The sequence below is a fragment of the Oryctolagus cuniculus genome, chromosome 14, assembly GCF_051225735.1.
Source record: "Oryctolagus cuniculus isolate XC-2025 breed Fujian yellow rabbit chromosome 14, ASM5122573v1, whole genome shotgun sequence".
Classification (NCBI taxonomy): domain Eukaryota; kingdom Metazoa; phylum Chordata; class Mammalia; order Lagomorpha; family Leporidae; genus Oryctolagus; species Oryctolagus cuniculus.
This window is the reverse complement of record NC_142880.1, coordinates 20,955,533-20,973,112: the sequence shown is the minus strand read 5'-3', so window position 1 is coordinate 20,973,112 and position 17,580 is coordinate 20,955,533.

The window sequence follows — 17,580 nt, the reverse complement described above, 5'->3', positions numbered from 1 at the left end:
TAAATGGTCTGGGAACCTCACCCAGCAGTGGCCTTTTTGGCAGAGTCTCGGGGAACCATGAAGTGTCCCATGGCAAGAGACAGTGAGCGTGTGTTGTCTGTTTCTCCTCCTTAAAATGCCACCAGCATTCAGTCACGGGGACTCCACTTGGGTGACCTAAGAAAATGTCATCAAGTTCCAAAGGCCTCACCTCTAAGTACCAGAGTCCTATTAAGTTTTCCATCCTCTCAGTATCGCTAAATGATGACTTGGGGTTTATAACCACGTTCAAACCTTAGCACCATGGTACACATGATTAGCACCTGATCCCTTGTACGTTGAAGTCTTTGGCTGAGAACTGATAACTCAAGAATTTTACTTCTTTATGTTTTCTCCTTTTTTTTTTAAATTTTTCTTTTTATTTTTTGACAGGCAGAGTGGACAGTGAGAGAGAGATAGAGAGAAAGGTCTTCCTTTTGCCATTGGTTCATCCTCCAATGGCCGCCGCAGCTAGCACGCTGCGGCCAGTGCACCACGCTGATCTGATGGCAGGAGCCAGGTACTTATCCTGGTCTCCCATGGGGTGCAGGGCCCAAGCACTTGGGCCATCCTCCACTGCACTCCCTGGCCACAGCAGAGAGCTGGCCTGGAAGAGGGGCAACCAGGACAGAATCCGGCACCCCGACCAGGACTAGACCTGGTGTGCCGGCGCCGCAAGGCGGAGGATTAGCCTAGTGAGCCAAGGTGCTGGCTATGTTTTCGCCTTCTACAACTCCTATGATTTTACTCCCTCTCCTAAACATCTCACTCCCCTGAAATTTGTGATGGATCTTCTTTGTTATGTAACTGTGTCTGGATTTTTGATCATTTCCAGTGGTTTGCTCCTTAGACCTTTGCTATTTTCTTAACAGAACAACCCTCAAATGTTTATAAACCCTTGAGCGTCATATTTGCACAGGGTCACTATGCACATGAAAGTCAAACTCATTACCTTTATCTGAATTCTACCGCAGGTGTCCTTCTTTAGCCAAACTATCAAAACTGTTCTGGTTTTTCATTACAGGGAACAAAATATTTGCATTTCTCATTATTTTATTTATTTGAAAAGCAGAGTGGTTGAGAGGAAGAGACAGAAATATTCTTCATCTGTTGGTTCACTCACCAAATGGCCAAGATGCTTGGGGCTGAGCCAGGCAAAGCCAGGAGCCAGGAACTCCACTGGGGTCTCTCACATAGGTGACAAGCATCCAAGAACGTGGGCTGTCTTCTGTTGCCTTCCAAGGCACATTAGCAGGGAGCTGGATTGGAAGTGGAGCAGCTAGGATTTGAACTGTTGCTGGGATATGGGATGCCAATGTTGCCAGCAGTGGCTTAACCCACCATGCCACAATGTCAGCCCCTCAGAATGAATTTCTTAGTAGACAAAGCTCATGTATTTGTGTGTGTGTATGTGACTATATACAATATATGGATAGATACATGCACACAAATAAATACTATAAACATATGCATAACTTAACTACACATTAAGGATAAAATGTCCATGGACATACTGGTTCTTCCTGTACAACTTAGGAGTACAGACCCTACAAATTTTTTTGTAGTTATATCTGTATTTCTTCACTTAAACATTGAGAAACCCAGACCTCAAAGACACAGAGAATTATAGTAGAGTATCCCTAAATTTCTCACTTTCTTTTTCCCATATCTCATGCATAATTGTATCAGGAAAATAACTCTAATATTATTATCACTAATATTATTTGGAAAATCATTTGTATTTCATTTGTTCTCCCAATTCTTCCTACCTTTTAAAAACAATTGTCCTATATCTACATTGTCTTTTATCTGAATACAGCCTTAAATTCTACTATCTCTTCTTTGTAGCTCCTACCTAATATTAGTTCTACAAGTACTGTCGCTCCCCCTCTTCGTGGAGGAACGACACTGAACCCTGCCTAGGCTTCATATCCGAGTCACGGCACCATTATGTCGCTCCCCCTCTTCGTGGAGGAACGACACAGGACCCTGCGCTGTTCTTTCGTCTGCTCGGCCCTCCCCGGGTTTGCTGCTGGTTCTTCCCGGGTTGGCTACTATCCCTTCCACCTCCGTGGAAGGGCAGTTCCCCCTGGCCGCATTCCCCACTTCCGCAGGGGAGCGGCACACCGCCGGCCGGGTCTCTCGGGGGCTGCACGGGTGTTCCTTCAGCTAGATGTTCCCCATAGATGTTCCTGGTACATGCCGTTTCTCTCCTCCTTTATAGTCCTCCTCCGCCAATCCCAACTCGGCTGCCCACACGCCGAGTACGCTGCTCTCCAATCAGGAGCAAGTCCTACAGTTAATTGGTTGAACTGGAGGCAGCTGTGCGGAAGCTGTTTACTTCTCTCCCAGCGCCATATTGTGGGAGAGCAGATGCATAGAATAAGTCTTAATTCGAGTAACTTAGTCTAGTCCGGATTGCTCCCCACAAGTACCTAAGTATTTACGCTCACCACTGCTCACCCATGTTCCTATGTCAGTGGTTCTCTAGCCATTTTGGCCATGTGAAGATTGTTTCCTGCTAGACTTCTCAGGAAGGGTTTATGGGAACAATATTTCTAGAGTTATCACATACTGATAACTGCAACTTTGCCCTGTATGCTCTGAAATCTCTTTGCTAGCTATGGAATCTTTGCTTTATATTTTTACTCTTGATTATCTTAAATATATTAATCCATTTACTTCTGTCATAAAGCATTGCTGTAGGAAATCCAATGATAATCTAATTTTCCCCTTTTACTGACTCTCCCATGAATTAGATATGCAATATGCATTTACAATATGTAGTTTTGAATCTTGTTTTGTTTTACTTCAGAGAAGTTTTACTACTTTACAGATTTAGTACTTTTTTGTCCTCTTCCTTTGATTTTCTTATTCAGTGTCTTTTTCTGTGAATATAGTTACTCTTTGCTTGACTTCAATATTTATCACTTTCCTTGATTTGATTTTTAAATAGTTTTCTTCATTTCAGTTAAAATATTTTCATCTTTAGTTTCTCTTAAAGTTTTATTATATGCATCTTCTAGATGCTCTTTCTAATTAGTCTTCATTTCTGGATATTTAAAACATTTCTATTTTTCTGAATTCTCTTCCTCATTTTCAAGTTCTTTTATGATTGTGTATTTATTTAGTTCTTTCATATATTATTCAGTTTCTTAATGATTTTTGGATTCTTTGAAGTAATAGTTACAGTTTTGATATGTTTTGCAGATGTATCTTTCCGTTAGACATTCATTGCCTGCAGGGGTGTTATTCTGCTTGTCATAGGCTTTTTTCTTATAACTTTGAATAAAATTAGACATTGAAATGCTTCTCTTGCTTATTTTTATGTAAAATTATTTTTCTTCAACTTTTAGGAAAAGGTATGACTCAGGACACCTGTTCCAGTTTCTCAGATTTCTCCCTTTTCTTGTTTTCCTAAAAATCTTAAAAACAAGGTGCCCTGCTTTCTGAGAATCCTGGTCCTGTTTTCCCTATATTTATCTGGAATTTTTCTTCCTTTCTTTTTTCCCTCCCTCCCTCCCTCTCTTCCTTCCTTCCATCCTTTCTTCCTTTCTTCTTTTCTTCTTTCATGTTTATTTTCCCAAGCTTAAATTTGATCCTACTCCTCAATATTTTTCCTTAGGTTTTTCCCTGTATCGGTTAGGATTTGGCTGGTTAGCATCAGGAGTTTACATGGTATGGTCTGTTCCAGTCCCTTCGGACACTACCGGGAGATTCTTACACTCAATTGTTACTAGACTGGTCTACACTCTGACAGTTCTGGCAGTAATTTTTAAATTGGACAATTGTGTTTCCCAGTGGATAACAATTGGCTTTTGTATTAGTCAGGGTTATCCAGAGAAACAGAACCAGTAGAATGCAGTTATTTGTGCACACATACCCATTTACCCTCTCTTTCTCTATGTGCATGATAGAGTATATCTTAAAATTATTTCTCCATATCTATCTATCATCTATCAACAGACAGACAAATAGAACTCCCATCTGGTGGTTCATTCTCCAAATGCTACCAATAACTGGACAGATGCTGGCCAGAGTCAGGAACTGGAATACAATCGAGATCTTTCACATGGGTGACTGAAACCCAGATACTTGAGCCATCACCACAGCTCCCCAAGGCCTGCATTGACAGGAAGCTGGAGCCAGAGCTGGACCTGACAATCAAACCCAGGTACTCCAATATGGATTGTGGGCATTTTAACCACTGGGGTAAGTCCAAGCTCCTGGAAAGATTTACCTTAAGGAACTCATGATTGTAGGGCTGACACGTGTGAAATCTGCAGGGCATGTCAAGAAGCTAGAAACTGTAAGTCTGGAAACTCAAATTCTAGACTGCAGTCTGGCAGTAGAATTCTTTCCTCTTTGGGGAACTTCAGTCTTCTTTCTTAAAGTCTGGATGAGGCCCACTCACATTACAAAGGGTAATCTGCTTTACTCAAGTCTACTGATTTAAATGCAATCACATCTTTAAAAAATAGCTTCACAGAAATGTCTGGACTGATATTTGACCAACAAGTGTGAACTATAACCTAGTCAAATTACAGGTAAAATTAACCAACACAGCTACTGCAAAATGCTCCTGTCCCCAAGGCCACCAGACCTTTTGGTGTTTCCTTCTGGTTCCTCCAGAACAGATGGAATGCCTTGTGGTACTTGCGGGTGTTAGCTACTTTTTCTCAACTATTTACAGTCTGTATATTTATGGAAGATAACTTGTCAGCTAGTTGTATGATAAATTTTTTGTGAGTTTTTGTTTCTTCTTTATAGTTGATCTACAAGTTTTCACAAGGGTATTTGGGGATATTTTAAGTTACTTTGCTTTTGTCGTTTACCTAGAATCCCTTTGCTTCTTTGAGACCATTTTATTAAGGAAATTTATTTATTTGTGCAATTAAAGTCTTATGGGGAACTTGCCAGCTTAACAATCTCCCTAACTTTAAGAAAGAATACTTTTCAGATACAAATGTACTTATAGTGCAGATTTTGAAGTGGTCAACATATGAACATTATGAAGTGGTCAACATATGAACTTACAAATGAATTTATATTATTAAAAGATTTTGCAGTAGCAAAATAAAAAGAACAATTAAATGTTAAGTACAAATATTATAATTCTGAATCTAACATATTATGCATGACCTGATTAAGTCACCCTCTGTATCTGGCCTCACTCATAAATAAAAAAAAAATCAATGGTTTTCTTAGACTTTAAAAAATGTCCAATTTATGAACTGATTGATTTCAATCATACCATAAACTCTGGACTTGAGCCTTTGGGTTGTAAATTCATTTCTCAATACTTCACGCTGGTCTATTTATTTATCTCTTTAGGACTCAATTTCCTCATCTGGAAAACAGCATAGTAATACCTTCCTAATTAGGCCAATGGATGGAATGAGTAAGATTATTTATGTAAAGTACTTAATACATAGAAAAGGCTTGGCAAATATTAACTAATACTGACATGGCTATCCTTTTTTAAAAAAAGATGTGTTTATTATTTATTTACTTATTTGAAAGGCAGAGTGACAGAGAGAGAGGGAGACAGAGAGAGAGAAAGGAAAAGAAAGAGAGAGAGAGAAAGATCTTCTATCTGGTGGTTCATGTCTAAGCATCCAGGCCTGGAGCAGTCCAGAACCCAGAGCCAGGAGGTTCATCTAGGTCCTATCTGGGTGACAGGATTTTAAGTAATGGAGCCATTATCTGCTGCTCCCAGGCACATTAGTAAGAAGCTGGTTTGGAAGTGGCAGAGGTACCAGATCTCAGGCATCCCGAATGCAACCATCCAAAGCAGTAGCTTAAATTTTTGTACCACAGTTCCTTCCCCAAAATGATTATCCTATTGGTAAAGAAGGTGATTAAAATTTTAAAGACAAAGGGTTCAACATACATTGTTTCTATCCATTCTTTTTTTTTTTTTTTTTTAAGATTTATTTGTTTGAAAGGCAGAGCCACAGAAAGGCAGTAACAGAAACACAGAGAGGTCTTCCATCGGCTGGTCCATTCCCTAGATGGCCCCAACAGCCCAAGCTGCGCCAATCTGAAACCAGGAGCTTCTTCCAAGTTTCTTTCGGGTCTCCCATGTGGGAGCAGAGGCCTAAGCTTCCTTCACAGGCTATAGCAGAGAGCTGAATTGGAAGTGGAGCAGCCGGGACTTGAACCAGCGTCAGCACTGCAGGTGTCGGCTTTACCCGCTACTCCACAGTGGCGGCCCCTCTCCTTTCCTTTCCTCTCCCTTTCACTTGCTCTTTGGAGATTTCCATGGAACCTTCAAAATTTCCCCATGCACAGTTAGAAAAGCAATAAAAACCATGATTTTTTTTTTTGACAGGCAGAGTGGACAGTGAGAGAGAGAGACACAGAGAAAGGTCTTCCTTTTGCCGTTGGTTCACCCTCCAATGGCAGCTGCGGCCAGCGCGCTGCGACCAGCACACCGCACTGATCCGAAGGCAGGAGCCAGGTGCTTCTCCTGGTCTCCCATGGAGTGCAGGGCCCAAGCACTTGGGCCATCCTCCACTGCACTCCCTGGCCACAGCAGAGAGCTGGCCTGGAAGAGGGGCAACCAGGACAGAATCCGGCGCCCCAACTGGGACTAGAACCCGGTGTGCTGGCACCGCAAGGCGGAGGATTAGCCTAGTGAGCCGCGGTGCCGGCCCAAAAACTATGATTTTAAAGATTTCCTCTGTCATTGATGGTGTGGTTCTTTAAAAATATTGTAAGTTTAAAGAAAGTTTTAACAAAAAATCTTTAAACATTGAAACGATGACATAAATTTTTTAAAACGCATTCTAGCTTTTTTTCTTATGATTTGAATAGTCTCACTGCCAAAGCCTTGTCTTTCTCGTGAAAACCATTTGAATATTCTTTAGAATTGTAATGCTGACATAAATTTGCAGGCTGGAGGTCAGTTATCATAAGTAGGTATGGGAATGCACGCACTCACTCACACACATGTTCACACAAAAGAACTGAAGCCATTTTGACCAGTTATTTTATCTTGAGTACACCAATTCCCTTTTATTTTCTGTAGTTAATAAACCACATATACTTTATTTTCTATGCTTAGAAAGCCATATATACTTTTATTAAAGATGGCTAAAGGATTCCAAATGGAGAATATGTTTTCATTAGGAGATATTTTTCTCGTTAGATTGTGCATCAGTTTTTAATTTGAAGTTGCATATTATTCTTCCTCTATCATCTTCCTCATCATCTTTGCTTGAACAGCGAGGTTTAAAGAGGATGCAAGTAGAACAATGACAGACAGGCGTGAGTTACTATGTCAGATCTGCTGAATGCCCCAGCATCATACTGGTAACGGTTTGTCTTTGCATCAAATGGGGCATATCTGAGCAAATCCTGTTCTCAATTTCTACAAATGAGTCTCATTCCCTGGAGATAAATGTTGACTTAAATATTGATCATAATGACTTTTCCTAGTCTTTAGGTTTACTCCTTAATCTATTTGTTACTTAATGACTCTGTTTTTCCTTGATGAAGTACTAAACCGTCTTAATGACTACTTTAAGCATTTGTAAAGGAAACAGATAATGAGGAGGTATAATGTTAACATAAGTACAACCTGTTCACTTGTTAAGTCACTGATCAACATCAGTCAGTTCTTATATATGGCCCCAAATGGACATGCACAAATAAGCATCTGTGAGAACTGGATTTATACAGAAATATACATTCACCTTTTGTTGTATATTTTCAATTTCTGGAATTACTTTTTGCTTGTTTAGGTACAACTGAAAAGATCATGGTGTACTCACAGGGTACAATGCAGTAAATATTGTCCAAAATTTGACATTTTATTAGCTTTATAAATTTATTTGAGCTATAGAAAATCCATGCAAGTTGAAGGAGATCAACATTTTTGTTAAACGCTTATTAAGTAGCTTATTTTTTATTTCTTTGACAGGTAGAGTTACAGACAGTGAGAGAGAGACAGAGAGAAACGTCTTCCTTCTGTTGGTTCACCCCCAACATGGCCACTACTACTGGTGCTGCACTGATCCCAAGCCAGGAGCCAGGTGCCTTGCCTCCTCCTGGTCTCCCATGTGGGTGCTAGGGCCCAAGCACTTGGGCCATCCTGCACTGCCCTCCCGGGCCACAGCAGAGAGCTGAACTGGAAGAGGAGCAACCGGGACTAGGACCCGGTGCTCATATGGGATGCCGACGCCACAGGTGGAGGATTAACCAAGTGAGCCATGGTGCCGGCCCTATTAAGTAGATTTTGCTAATGCATTTATACCTGCAGCAACTGATGCTATGGTGCTACTTTGGAAATATACATTTCCTTTCAGCCATTCATTCTTCAGATTTATTTCCAAATTTTATGTTTTCCAAAGCATGGTTATATAGATACACAGTTTTATTCCAAGGGCTTTAAAATAAGAACGGGCTTTAGTTACTCTATTAGTCCACATTGTTATAATAAAATACCCGAAGCTGAGCAATGCAGAAAGAAGAGGCTTATTTAGTTCACAGTTTTGGAGATTCAAGGGCATGCTACCTATTTCAGCTTGGTTGCTGGACCTTGTGATACATGGCATCATAATGGCAGGAGCACAGGCAGGAGGGAGAGCTCACACAATGAGAAGGAAGCCGGAGAGTGGGGATGGGTCTGTGTTGTTCTTTCATAACAACTCCTTGGAAGAAAGAAAACTCACAAGAGACAGATGCCTTTTCATTAGACAGATTTTCTTATACTACATGCACATATTGCTGAGCCTTTATAACAAATCTTTTTGTCTGAATTTTAGCATTTTAACTTTCTTTGTTGGATGAAATGGTTTCTGTGTAGGAGGTTGATAATGGCAGGTGATTTTTTGAATAAAAAGAGAACACATTCATAGGCTGCACATTGCGTTTTTTTTAAAATTTATTTACTTATTTGAAAGGCAGAGTTACACAGAGAGAGTCTTCCATCCACTGATTCACCTCCCAAATGGCCACAATGTCCAGAGCCGAGCTGATCTGAATCCAGGAGCTAGGGGCTTCTTCCAAGGCCTCCCCACTAGCCAGGAGGTACAGGGGCCCAAGGACTTGGACCATCTTCTGATACATTCCTAGGCACATTAGCAAGGAGCTGGATTGGAAGTGGAGCAGCCGGGACATGAACTGGTGCCCATATGGGATGCTGGCACTGCCGGCAGCGGGTTTACCTGCCATGCCACAGTGCTGGCTCCTTCATGTTGACTTTTCACCTTTATTTCTTGACTTTGGACAGCTGCACCTTTTAGCCAAAAAATGTTCTAAATTCTTTTCTGTTTTCCTCCTTAGTACATGATAGCATTCAAAAATGCTAAATCCAATGTCTTCCTTTTCTTGTTTTTGAAAGCTAAATTTCTGCAGCTTTTTCTTCTGTTAGTTTTCTGTTCTCATTTCATCTTGACATGCAAAGTGTATCATTAGATCCACTCCACTGTTTATTTTATAACTCCAGAAACCCTTGCAGTTTTTTGTGCTATAATATTAAGCTCCACCATTATAGGTATTGTTAGAATATTTTGTGCAAGGGCAGCATTTTGGCACAGTGGGTTAAGCTGCCACCTGAGACACCAGCATTCTGTATGAGCACTGATTTGAGTCCTGGCAATTCTGCTTCCTATCCAGCTCCCTGCTAATATCCCTGGGAAGGCAGCAGAAGATGGCCCAATTGCTTGGGTCCTTGCCACCCACATGGGAGACAAAGCTGGAGCTCTAGGTTCCTAGGTTCTGCCTGGCCTAGCTCCAGTTGTTGAAACTATTGGGGAGTGAACCAGCAGATGGAAGATTCTCTCTCTCTCTCTCTCTCCCCCACCTCTTTAATTTGCCTTTCAAATAAATAAGCATTTTTTAAAAAGACTATTTTGTGCCTATCTTTCCAGTTGGGTGAGTGATGGGCCTCCAAGAGCACCTTACGTATATAAAATAATTATTAGCCTTGATGCTGGGTGTACTGCCAGAAAGCAGCTCTCAGCTGTCAACCCCTCCCAGGAGTTTTCTGAGATGAGAAGGGTCACTCAGCCAACAATCATGTCTCTTTCCTATGGCATCTGCTTCCAGTGGCTGACTGGCAGAGTGCAAGGTGCAGGCTCTTTTCCATATTGGAACAGCTGAAGGCATCCAACCATCTTCATTTAGGACTCTGTAAGTTTATGGGAAGCTTCTGTTGGAGGCATCCCACCTTGACTTTTCCCTTTTCCCAATGTATTGATCCCAAGCCTACACCCTAATCACCATCAGGCTCACTAATCTCCATTTCAGAGCCTACTTCCTTGGAATCTCTATCTGTGACACTTATCATCCCTTCTTTATGTTCCACTCATTCCTGATGCAATCTCACAACTCAGTGTACCCTATCTAACTGGTGGAACGAGAAGGCCATGCCAAGATGGATGCTGGTAACGGAGCCTGCCTGGCAACAGGCTGTGATTGGATGGCTTCAGAAACTGCCTGGCAACAGGCTGTGATTGGTTAGGGCATAAACTGCCCCTTGACTGGATTGGACGCCTCGGCTATATAAGCTGCTGTACCAACTGAAATAAATGAGTCTGCAGGCTGCTCGCCTCTGGCCTGCTTTTACCCGACTCCCCGGGTCTGTGTGGTGACTCCGCGCCTCTTGCTGCCACCACACTCCTCCTCTCAAAACGAATCCACAGCAACATCTAACATCAAATGATTGCCAGCTCTTCCACTTCATTTCACATTTATGAGTGGTACATCTTTACAAAGGTATCAGAACAAACTTGATGTGCTGTCAGATGTTCACAATCTTTCACCCCGTCACCATCCCTCCCAATCATCTTCTCAGTTTGTTCCACATTTCACTTAAAGGCCCACAATCTACTCACCTAGCTTAACCTGAACCCTTGGAATCATTTATCTTACCTGGATCACCTTTACCTCTTGCATCATATTCTTCCTAAATCACACATTTTGATTTAGAGAATGGATCTTAAATTTGTCTTTACTGTTGCTCACTTAGCTATATTTATTTCACTCATTTAGTCACAAATGTATGATGGAATATCTCAGATTCAGTATGAGGCACTCATTGCTTCTAACTGCATGGCTACTGTCATTGTGGTGGTTGGTTCTCCCTTTCTTCACTTCCCTCTCCACCTTGCCATTCTTCCTACCTGAAACACAGTTAAGATCATGAAAGAGTGATGTTTGCAAATCATAAGTGACTCCTCACTTTCTGTAGAACATCACCCTTACTCTTCAGGTTGCCTTTGGAGTTATTTAAATCTATCCATGAAGCCAGTTCTAAAACAATCTTCTTGGGGCTGATGCTGTGGCGCAATGGGTTAACGCCCTGGCCTGAAGCGCTGGCATCTCATACAGGTGCCAGTTTGAGACCTGGCTGCTCCTCTTCCAATGCAGCTCTCTGCTATGGCCTGAAAAAGCAGTAGAAGATGGGCCAAGTCCTTTGTCCCCTGCACCTGCATGGGAGACCTGGAAGAAGCTCCTGGCTCCTGGCTCCTGGCTCCTGGCTCCTGGCTTCGGATCGGAGCAGCTCCAGCCGTTGTGGCCAGTTGGGGAGTGAACCATCGGATGGAAGACCTCTCTCTCTCTCTGCCTCTCCTCTCTCTGTGTAACTCTGACTTTGAAATAAATACATAAATCTTTAAAAAAATAAAACAATCCTATCATCTCTCTAAACTCTTCTTTATGGGGACAGAGTGTTGCTTCCCAATAGTGCCACATGTTTTCAGATCTCCATGCCATGTATGTCCTGTGTGCTTTGCCTACAATGCTGTCTATGATTTTCTTTATTTTTTTCTTTTTTATGGAATGTATGAGATTCTGAACTCATTTGAAAGTCTCAGCCAAAATTTTGCTTCTCTGTGAAGGTATCTCAGAATATTCAGCCCAAAAAATTTAATCTGTTCTATATTCTATTGCCTGTTGCTCATGGAATTCTGAGCCCATCCATGTCAGGAGCCATATCTCCTTCATTATATTAGTGTCAATAGTTTAAAGGCTATGGTTTATAAAAGCAAATGAAGCTTATGTCAGTGAGCTAACCAAAAAATTTTTTTCAGTTGGTTGATTTGAATGAGAGTAATCTTATCATTTTGCACAGTGCCATGCAAGGAGTATTTTGTTACAAGGAATGAATTTCTAATATAGGAATAACTGCCCAATTTCTTCTTCCAACTCACCTGATAGAATATCGTTGCATAGTATAGGCACTAGTTAATGTTCTACACACAAACTTACAGGGGAAAGAATGTAATGATATATGAGTGTATGTAATATATATATTTATATACATAAAATACTTTTAATATATAAGTGAGACTTTATGCTTATGAAGTCAGATAGATATTTGTATGTCTAGCTATATCTCTAGAATCAAGTAAAATATTTCAAATTTAATGGGAAATAAGTGTGTATTGAACACAAAAACATTTCAAATATTATCCCAAGTATTAATTTTTTTCAATCCAATGCACAGTATTTACCCATATTTTATTATAAATTATAAATTTAACTTTGCTCAATTGTCGCTGGATAAATGCTCAAATAGTTATGCTTTTCTGGAGCATTGTGCCAGTATAAATGGCACATGGGGTTCAACTCATTTGTGTGTAATTTGGAACTTAAAGGTATCTTGAATATGAAGCAATACATAAACATCTGGTACCTCTGGCATTGAGTTCCTCATTACTACTTCTATGATATAGCAGTTTTCAAGTCATTTAAACTCTTCTGTGTCCTCAAATGTCTTAATTATATTCTATTGGTTAGCTTTGATCTAAAATAACACTGTCTTTAAACTTCAGAATATTTAAGTGGTATTCTCATAACTATATGACATAGAGTTATTTTATTCCCCTAATACTGTACCAATATGAAAAATATTGTCATTTCAATGCACACATATTTTCTTTTTTTGGGGGGGAGGGTTGTTCCACTGAGATCTACTTTGAGTGTTAGCCTTTATGATTATAAAAAAAAGAAGAAAAAAAAAAAGTAACAGGCCCAGGAACTGGGAACTCTGCTTTGCTGCCAAGAGTTTTTACCTGGGCTTCACAAAATGTGCCTGGCTGCACACCTGCATCTCGTCCTGAGATGACGCCAGACAGACCCCCACCAAAAGCCATTCTGAGGCCAAACAGACCTAGAGTCTACACACACTCAGATACCAGGAGACAGACCCCGGAATGTTCTGGAATAAACAAGCCACAAGAGTCACCACAGTTAAGTAACCATGTGCAATCTTGTCCTGGAAAACAATGCAGTAGAATCATAAAGGGAACAATTGATAAAGTCAGAGTGGAGGTTTCAGATTAGAAGTTAGCACAGAAAATTGTTAAATTTCCATAGATTTCATAACAGGACTGGGGCCATGGAAGCCAAGAGCCCTGCTTTTAGGAGACAACCCCTAACATGGTAAGAGGTGAGAGACACAAACAGCCCTCTCTCAGGGAGAGTGAGGAGGACAGAGAAGGCAAAGCTAGTCTGGGTGGCTGGCAAAGAGGGTCCAGACCATACCAGGGGACTGGGAAAAGCATCTTAGGAAAAATCTAAGCACAGATTTTAAGATATTTTGCTCAAAAACAAAACCAAAAAACTTTGGATACCAGTTTTTTGACACACTTTTTGACGTACTGCCATTGAGCTCCCTTGCACAATTATTTTTTTCCTAAAGAAATCTTTTATTTAATTAATAAAAATTTCATAAGTAGAACTTTAGGAATATAGTGATTCTTCCCACCACACCTGCCCTCCCACCCATACTCCCTCCAACCCCTCTTCCTCCACCCTCCCCATTCCCAGTCCCATTCTCCAGTAAGATTCATTTTCAATTAACTTTATACACAGAAGACAGACTCTATACTAAGTAAATATTTCAAAAATTTGTACATACATGCACACACACAGACACAAAAAAACTGTTGAGAACAAGTATTACAGTTAACTGTCATAATACAACTCATTGAGGACAGAGGTCCTGCATGGAAAGTTTTAGTGCACAGTGACTCCTGTTGTTAATTTAAGAATTAATACTCTTATTTATGACGTCAGTGACCACCTAAGGCTCCTGACATGAACTGTCTAGGTTATGGAAGCCTTTTGAATCCACAATCTCCGTCAGTATTTAGGCAAGGCCATAAGCAAAGTGGAAGTTTGCTCTTTCCCTTCAGAGAAAAGTACAACCTTCTATGATGGCCCCTTCTTTCCGCTGGGGTTTTACTTACAGAGATCTTTCATGTAGAACATTTTTGCCACAGTGTCTTGGCTTTCCATGCCTGAAGTGCTCTCATGGGCTTTTCAGCCAGACTAGGTTGCCTAAAGGGGTGATTCTGAGGTCAGAGTGCAACTTAAAGTGATTGTCATTCTATGAGTCTGCTGTGTGGACTACTCCCCATGTTGGAACATTCTCTCCTTCATAATTATATTATTATTATTACCAGGCACTTGATCTTATTTATATGATTACTTTAACACTTAATCCTATCTATATGTCCACTGTAACACTTAATATGATCACTTTAACACTTAAGACGGCATTTTTACCACCCCGCTTAATGGGATTTGGGGTCCTATGGCAAGTTTTTAGAAGTTACTTAGAAGTACGTCCATAGAAATGCATGCAGAACTACAGAGCTTTACAGCTACAAATGTCCTCCTTCCTCTCTTATTCCCACCTTATTTTTTACTGAAATGTATTTTCAATTGATTTTATGCACATATGATTAACTCCATGGTAAGTAAAGAGTTCAACAAATACTATGAAGGAAAAAATTGTTCATCAACAGTCAAGACAAGGACTGTCATTGCTTCTCAAAGTGTCAATTTCACTTCTACAGATTTCCTTTCAGGGGCTCTATTAGTTATCACAGATCAGGGAGAATATATAATAATATTTGCTACTTTGGGATTGGCTCATTTCACTAAGTATGATGTTTTCCAGATTCATCCATTTTGTTGCAAATGAATGGATTTCTTTTTTTTTTTTTACCTCTGTGTAGTATACCATAATTTACATATCCCATAATTTCTTTATCCAGTCTTCGGTTGATGGGCATTTAGGTTGATTTCATGTTTCAGATATTGTGAATTGAGCTGCAATATACATGGGGGTGCAGACAACTCCTTTATTTACTGATTTCATTTCTTTTGGGTATATTCCCAGGAATGGGATGGCTGGGTCATATGATAGGTCTATCTTCAGATTTTTGAGGTATCTCCATACTGTATTCCATAGTGGCTTTACCAGTTTACATTCCCATCAACAGTGGATTAGGGTACCTTTTCCCCCACATCCTCGCCAGCATCTGTTGTTAGTTGATTTCTGTATGAAATCCATTCTAACTGGGGTGAGGTGAAACCTCATTGTGGTTTTGATTTGCATTTCCCTGATGGCTGGTGATCCTGAGCATTTTTTCCTGTGTCTATTGACTATTTGGATTTCTTCTTTTGAAAAATGTCTGTTTAAGTCCTTGGCCCATTCCTTAACTGGGTTGTTTGTTTTGTTGTTGTGGAGTTTCTTGATCTTTTTGTAGATTCTGATTATTAATCCTTTATTAGTTGCATAGTTTGCAAATAATTTCTCCCCTTCTGTCAGTTGCCTCTTCATTTTCCTGAATGTTTCTTTTGCTGCATAGAAGCTTCTCAATGTGATGTACACCCATTTGTTAATTTTGGCTTTGATTGCCTGTGCCTTTGGGGTCATTTCCAAGAACTCTTTGCCTGTGCCAATGTCTTGAAGGGTATCCTCAAGGTTCTCTAAGAATTTGATGGTGTTGGGATGTAGAATTAGGTCTTTAGTCCATTTTGAGTAGATTTTTTTTTATAGGGTGTAAGGTAGGGGTCTTGCTTCATACTTCTGCATGTGGAAATCCTGTTTTCCCAGCACCATTTGTTAGACTGTCCTTGTTCCAGGGGTTGGTTTTAACTCCTTTGTAGATACTTGGATTGATTTCTGGTGTTTCTATTCTGTTCCATTGGTCTAACCATCTGTTTTTGTACCAGTATCAGGCTGCTTTGATTATAACTTTCTTGAAATCTGGTACTGTGATGCCTCTAGCTCTGTTTTTGTTGTATAAAATTGCTTTAGCTATTCAAGGTCTCCTGTGCCTTCATATGAATTTCAGCATTTTTTCCAGATCTGAGAAGAATGCCTTTGGTATTTTGATTGATATCGCATTGAATCTGTAAATTGCTTTTGGAAGAATGGACATTTGGATAATATTGATTCTTCCAATCTATGAACATGGAAGATTTTTCCATTTTTTGTTCTTTTCCTTTTTTTAATGTTTTCTAATTCTCATTGCAGAGATCTTTGACATCCTTGGCTATATTTATTCCAAGGTATTTGATTTTTTTATAGCTATTGTGAATGGGATTGATCTTAGAAGTTCTTTCTCAGCTGTGGCATTGTCTGTGTATACAAAGGCTGTTGATTTTTGTGTATTGGTTTTATATTCTGCTACTTTACCAAAGTCTTCTATGAGTGCCAGAAGTCTCTTGGTGGAGTCTTTTGTATCCCCTATAAATAGAATCATGTCATCTGCAAATAGGGATAATGAATTCTTCCTTTCCAAATTCCATTTGGTCTATAGTGTCAATTATCTCTGCTGTTTCCTTGCTGATTTTCTGTCTGGTTGACCTGTCCATTGCTGAATGTGGTGTATTGAAATCCCTCATTACTATTGTATTTGAGTCTATGTCTCTCTTTTGATCCCTTAATAACATTTCTTTTAAATAGCCAGGTACCCTGTAAATTAGGTGAATATATGTTTATAATAGTTACATCTTCGTGTTTAATTGATACCTTAATCATTACATAATGTCCTTTTTTGTCTCTTTTAACAGTTTTTGTGTTAAAGTCTATTTTCTCTGATATTAGGATGGCCACACCAGCTCTTTTTTGGTTTCTGTTAGTATGGAATATCTTTTTTCATCCTTTCACTTTCAGTCTGCTTGCATCTTCGTTGGTGAGATGTGCTTCTTGTAGGCAGCAAATAGATGGGTCTTGTTTTTTAATCCATTCAGCCAGTCTGTGTATTTTAACACAGACTGTCACCATTCAATGTGACTATTGGTAAGTAACAACTTTTCCTTGCCATTTTTCCATACATGTTCTTATTTTTTTTACTTTGGATTTCTTTTGTACTTTTACTGGTAGATTTTCTTCCTTTACCTTCTTTCATAGTGATAAAATGTTTCTGTGTTTCTGATTGCTGCTTGTCCTTAAGCATCTTTTGCATGATTGGACAGGTGGTGACAAATTCTTTCAAAATCTGTTATGGAAGGTCTTTATTTCACCTTAATTCACAAATGAGAGCTTTACAGGGCATATTATTTTGGGTTGATAATTATTTTCTCTTAAGGCTTGGAATATATCTTGCCATTCTCTCCCAACCTGTAGGGTTTCTGATGAGAAGTCTGCTGTGAGTCTAATTCGAGATCCTCTGAAAGTAATCTGGCATTTGTCTCATGCACATTTTAGAATCTTTTCTTTATGTTTTACTGTGGTGAGTTTGATTACAATGTGAAGTGGTGAGGATCTTTTCTGATCATGTCTATTAGGAGTTCTATGTGCTTCCTGTA